Source organism: Dipteris shenzhenensis, chromosome 10, assembly GCF_047967505.1.
Source record: "Dipteris shenzhenensis isolate YYH24624 ecotype China chromosome 10, Dip_SZ_1.0, whole genome shotgun sequence".
Taxonomy (NCBI): Eukaryota; Viridiplantae; Streptophyta; class Polypodiopsida; order Gleicheniales; family Dipteridaceae; genus Dipteris; species Dipteris shenzhenensis.
Window position 1 is genome coordinate 41,153,091 of NC_141605.1, and position 5,999 is coordinate 41,159,089.

The 5,999-nt window shown below is 36.1% G+C and overlaps 1 non-coding gene across 1 annotated transcript; it reads right to left on the reverse strand.

Annotated features, from left to right (window-relative positions):
* Positions 1-5,669: 5,669 nt before the first annotated feature.
* On the reverse strand, positions 5,670-5,741 carry TRNAC-GCA (transfer RNA cysteine (anticodon GCA)). Its single transcript has one exon. It is a non-coding gene; the product is annotated as a tRNA-Cys (tRNA).
* Between the last annotated feature and the right edge of the window lie 258 nt (positions 5,742-5,999).

Consider the following 5,999-nt stretch of genomic DNA (forward strand, 5'->3'; position numbering starts at 1 on the left):
CATGTCTTAAAATAGATGAGGTAACCAGCTTGCTAAAGTTATAAATACACCTGGTACAACCAATACATAAGATAACTACCTAAAGTTTTCATTACAATTTGTTCAACCAGTATTGCTGATACAAGAAAGTAAGCAAATGGAGACTCATACATTAGTTTATTGGCTAAGCATTTGTTGATTTAGCTTTAAAGTCCTTGATCAATGCCTTACCACCATGAAATAATAGTACATGGATGCCTTTAACTAGGCCTTTGGCATCATTCTTGACTACAACAAGGGTGTCATTCCCACAAGCTATAAAGATGTATGGCTAACATCTATGATTGGTTATGTGTCAAGAAACCCCACTATCAATGATCCATGACCCGTTGATCATAGGTGTATGGACTAACTTGATACATAGTTCTACAATGGCCACAAACAACTCCAACTCCTAAGCACTATTTCTTGACTCCTTGGTGGTAGGATTTATCATACCATTCTCCATTGTGGTAGTCTTTTCTACACTCATTCTAAATGTGATTGGCTTTGTTGCAAAAGAATCATTTCGTCATCATCTTCTTCTTGTTACTAGAGTCTTTAACCTTTAAGAAAAAATTTTGAATTATTTATTTTGCTACCAAAAATTTTCAACTTTCTCCCACCACTTATTGGTCATTTTATTGAAATCCACATGATAGATTAGATTATGAGCAAGACCAAGTCCTACGGTTAATTTTGAGGAAGTTTTTTTAAATCCTCTTTAAGATTTAAGGCGAAGATGGTAACAATAAATGGTGATTCTTGTGATTTAATTACAATAGTATTGTGTATATATTACAAGGCATACCAGTTGGCCCTATGGTTTTTCCATGAACTAATGGCTTTTAAAATTGACCACACTAGAGACATGTAAGAACTATAGCTTTCCAATCTAATCACTCATACTTTAAAATTATAAATCAATTGGTGCTAAATTTTGGAATGTGTTACCACCCCACTTGCCATGTCCATGCCCCAACCAGTATTATCAATATGATGCATCAATTAAAAAGAGCTTGCTAGCTTATTGAAGCACGGATTGAGCTCTACTATTAATGAGATGGCTACCTAAATGAATGTTGATCCAATACTAACAACAACACTAATACAATGTAAACACTAGTAAATGAACATTGATCCTATACTAATGACAACACTAATCTAAGGTGAATGTAACCTATGATTGCACACATAATTATAAAGAGTAAGACTAATAAATCACAATTAATTAGATTATAAGATTGAGACTTGTAATCATAAGGAGATTTGAGAGCTTGTATATGTTTTAAGGACCTCCCTTTATAGGAATGGAGTACATACTACAGAGGCAACTAGTTTGATGGGTGTGCAATGAGCTACCTAGTAGTTTCTTAATTAGAGTGAGAGACAAATACTATGCCAATGGGAGTGTATGTTTGTACCTTATTGATTGTCATTAATTTTGACTTTCATGAATGAAATAACTTTCCCTAATAGCGGAGATGGAAGGGAACACTTGATATTGTTATGCCAATCTAGGATGAAACTTCTCAAGTTCAAAGCTATATGAGAGGAGTGAAAGGGTGAGTATGTGTGTAAATATGAAAGAGTGCAATTGTGCGTGAATGAGTATGTGTTAGAACTATGTGAAAGAAAGTGTGTGAGAGAGAATGTGTGTGTGTGTGTGTGTGTGTGTGTGTGTGTGTGTGTGTGAGAGAGAGAGAGAGAGAGAGAGAGAGAGAGAGAGAGAGAGAGAACTCAACACTGACATGTGACAAGCCATGTTCTATAGATCACATGGTAATCTTACATAATCGTTAATGCCACATGGCACCCTACCACATATCACACACAATTCCTTCTTGTAAACACATAGTGCCACATCATCATTTTGACTCATCTTCTTGATCAAAGCCTTAACTTTTGATCTAGGAAGAATTTGAATGTGATCTAAAAGCAAAAAATGATCAACTTCCTGAGCTTTATGCCCTTGTCATATTAGAACTATTGTATGCAATTAGAAACTAAAAATCTTGAAAGAATTCAATTTTTATGACCTTTACAAATGGCATTAGATGCCTCATTTGTCAAGCGGTCAATGGGGAAGGCATATATTGTGCAAAGCACATTAAAATCATGAATGCACATCACCCTATCTTATCCCAAAAAAAGCACAAGTGCATGAGATGACCATTGAACATAACATGGCATCCACATAAGATGCATGAAGAGGACATAAGGACATCAAGAACAAAGTGTCAAGTCCACAACAAAGAGAGCCAAGAGTCAAGCCAAAGAGCAAAGGCCAAAAGTGAAGAAACAACTCAACAACTAGGACAAGCACATCAATAAAGTAGAAAGAAGAAGCATGAAGGAAGAACCAAGGATCTTCATGGAGCAAAGAAAAGAGCTCTGACAACTCTCTTCTTTACAGTATAAGAAGCAAATCAACAAGCCTTACCACCTTAGCCCATGATTGTAGAAGGTCCCCGTATGAGTAGATCTAGTTTTTTCTTATCAAATCTGACCACCTAAGAGCAACTATTTCAAGCATGCGAGGGAGGTATTGACATGTTGCAATACCAAACTTTAACATCTTAAGATGGTAAAGTGGATTAAAGTGGATGTAGCCTCTATGCAAGATTTGAGGTAGCCTCCAATGTATGCACTAAGGGAAGATGATGGTCTTTTATTTTGCAACTTACATCATTCCACCTTGTAATATTGCCAATACATAATGGCACCAAGGGAGATGTTGAGAGTTGTGGTGCCATGAGCATAAGATAAGTTATGAGTAAAGGTATAAAGGCAAGAGCATGCTATCACATGTCAAGTTATGAGACTTGAGTAAAGATAAAAAATGCAAAAGCACAATATCACATGGCATGAAGGCATTATCCCTTGTGTGGTAATGGTTTATTCTAATTATATTTTGATACCCTAGAGGTTACCAGTTTGCTTCGTGAACTTAGCCCCCTCCCCATTGGGATATGCTAGAACAAACATACCCATCTCTCCTACATATATCAAAAACTTTCTCTATAAATGTAGAAATCTTCCATAGAGGCTACCTCAAAAGAGATTGGAGACCATGATATAAGCCTTCCTAAATCACCACACTAACCAAGACACCCACATGCGGTGTCTTGGCCCATAGAGGGAAGAGAGATATCATGTCCCTTATATAAATTTCATTGAGGATGTTATAAATTGCATTGTAGAGAGAAAAACCCTAACCCCAACCCCAACCCTAAGGGGTGAACATGTATATATTCCAATTTATTTCAATGTAGTGTATAGTTAGTCATCTTCTTGTGCACCCCTCTCTTCCTCTTAGTCTCTCCATCTCCTTCAAAACAAGGTATCTAAGCCTCTGGTACCCACACACTTTGCATGAGTGTAAAGCCTTACTCTTCGCAAGGCAATAACCTCCCTTTGAGGCATCTTCCACAATCATTAAGTTGTTCTTGTCAAGTTATTTGTGTTTGATTTGCTTTAAAAAGCTCAAAATTGCTTCAGAATGATCACCTTGCCAGCTTACAAAGAGATTAATGCTCATTTCAAGTAATTTCAGAAGGCAAAGCACATACATGAGTTTGTATTTGCCTTGCTTTAGTACATACAAAGACCAAAAATTAAAATGTTGACATATAATAGGTTGAAGGTCTATTGGGACCAAAAAAAATGCCTATGTGTGGGCGGTATAGGGAAAAAAAGGTTGGGTAAATGAAACTAGAAGAGGCAGCTATTGCTACATAGGTGATGAATGGATGACAAAGAAGATGTGGCTATAACAAGAAAATACCACTAATGCACTATGAAAATTAAGAGCTCAATTAGAGTAGGAGACTTGAGAATGATATAGTATGTGCAAGTAGAGAAGGAGGACTCATCTTAGAGTAAAGGAGTAAGTTAAATAATGTATCTTTGACCTATAAGATGCCAAGCCTTGACAAATGCCACTAGTGATTTCATGAAGAATATAGCCTACCTAGGAAGAATAACATATTTTTAAATTAGTATCCAATGGATCAGGCAACTAACGAAGGCATAAAAATATAAAGCGAAGCTATGTGAAGACAATATCTCTAGAAATCAAGGAAAAACCAACCAATGGTATGCTAATGAGAGAGCAAGAAAAGGGACGTCTATAAAAAATAAAGCATGATAAAATTATAAATCTAAAGATAGGAGATGATACCTTGACTATAAGGAAACATATTAACTATCAAATTCTGTCTTGTGAGCAAAACATCAAGTAGGCTAAATAGATTGACCAAGAAACAATTATGATAATCTCTAAGATCCACACAAAAGTAGCACAACATATTTTGCTTTTATAAAGAATGAGATCATCAATTATGTTATCTAAAAGAATTCACAAACAAATGTTGCATGATCACCAACTATTGAAGCCTATTTTTGACCCCCAAAAAGGTAGGACCCTCCAACTAAGCTATAATGTGAATACTTTTCAATATGATTGATTTGATGGATGCTAGCATAGCATGTAGGCATAAAGCTTGAATACCTTCAAAATCCCATGGGTATTACTCAAATGGGACCTTCACAGCTTTCAGGGATTATTTTCTTCCTCCCTTAGTCCATTCTTACACTATATGATAGGGTTTGCTTTGGAACGTGCTTGGATGGTTGTAACCTGATCCGCTTTTAAACTTCTCTATATTTGTATGCCTTCTCTTCCTTTTCTTTGGCTAGGGATCACATCAATTATCTTGGTTGCTTGTTATAGCCCCATAATCTCTGATAATAATACTATGCAAACAATGCCCTTATCAACCTTTATTATGAGGTGGCCTGGAATGAGGTTGCATTCCAATTTATGTCATTTACCTTCCTTGGTAGTTTTTAACGTGCAACTACATGGTCGGGACCTATTTATTTCAAAAGGCCTTGACTTAATTAGATGTCTTCTTTATTTAAACCCACCAACAAAAGAAAGAGAATTTTAAGAAAATCTAGGCTGAAAGAAACTCAGTAGAATTGATGTCTTTTAAGTTTCTTATTTTGAAGTATTACATCATTGCAACATTAGGTCCAAACAATATTCAAGGGACATCACCCTTGGTAAAAGGATCAATATATGCAACCCATAAACGATAGTATAAGACAAGGAAACATACTAGTACCATCAAGGATTTGAATGGAAACAACCCAAACATGAATTACTATGAATACAAGGCTACTAATATGAACCACTGAGATAAACGATAGTATAAGACAAGGAAACATACTAGTACCATCAAGCATTTGAATGGAAACAACCCAAACATGAATTACTATGAATACAAGGCTACTAATATGAACCACTGAGATAAGTAATGCATTCGTAATGTTATACATCTTTAATTAAAGACTAAGAGATGTAATGCATTGGTAACGTCATACATCTTTAATTAAAAAATAAGAGATGCACGTGAATTGAACAACCTAAGGGGGGAACATAAATGAAGCAAGCACAATTGGGAATGTGTTGGAGCATGAATTCCAAAGGGTTGACATTGTTTAAAGGTTTCTCATGATGAAGCTTGAATTGATTAATCTTCAATACAAGCTAAGAGTACAAGGTATATGAATATTGAAATAATTGAACATAAATTGAGAACTGGAAAATGAACGTTTAAATAAATAGGGTAGCATAATAGAATAGGGCGCAACCGGGTTCGAACCGGTGACCTATCGGACTGCAGCCGATTGCTCTACCACTGAGCCATACACCCCTTCGACACAGATGAACGACAAAAACATTATAATTCTTTCAACAATATACTGTTTAACTGTATACTGCAGCGCTCAAATGTACGATTGGAAGGTTAGTCGAATTGGGGAGTAAAAGAGCGACCACTGTGAGGAAAGGGGCGAACACAAACAACCAGCCTTGCGCTCCAAGGGATCTTAGATGAGGAGGGCCATGAAGCCCACGTCTGAATGATATAATTCTCACATTTTAACGTATTTGTGGACGTATTAATGAAAGT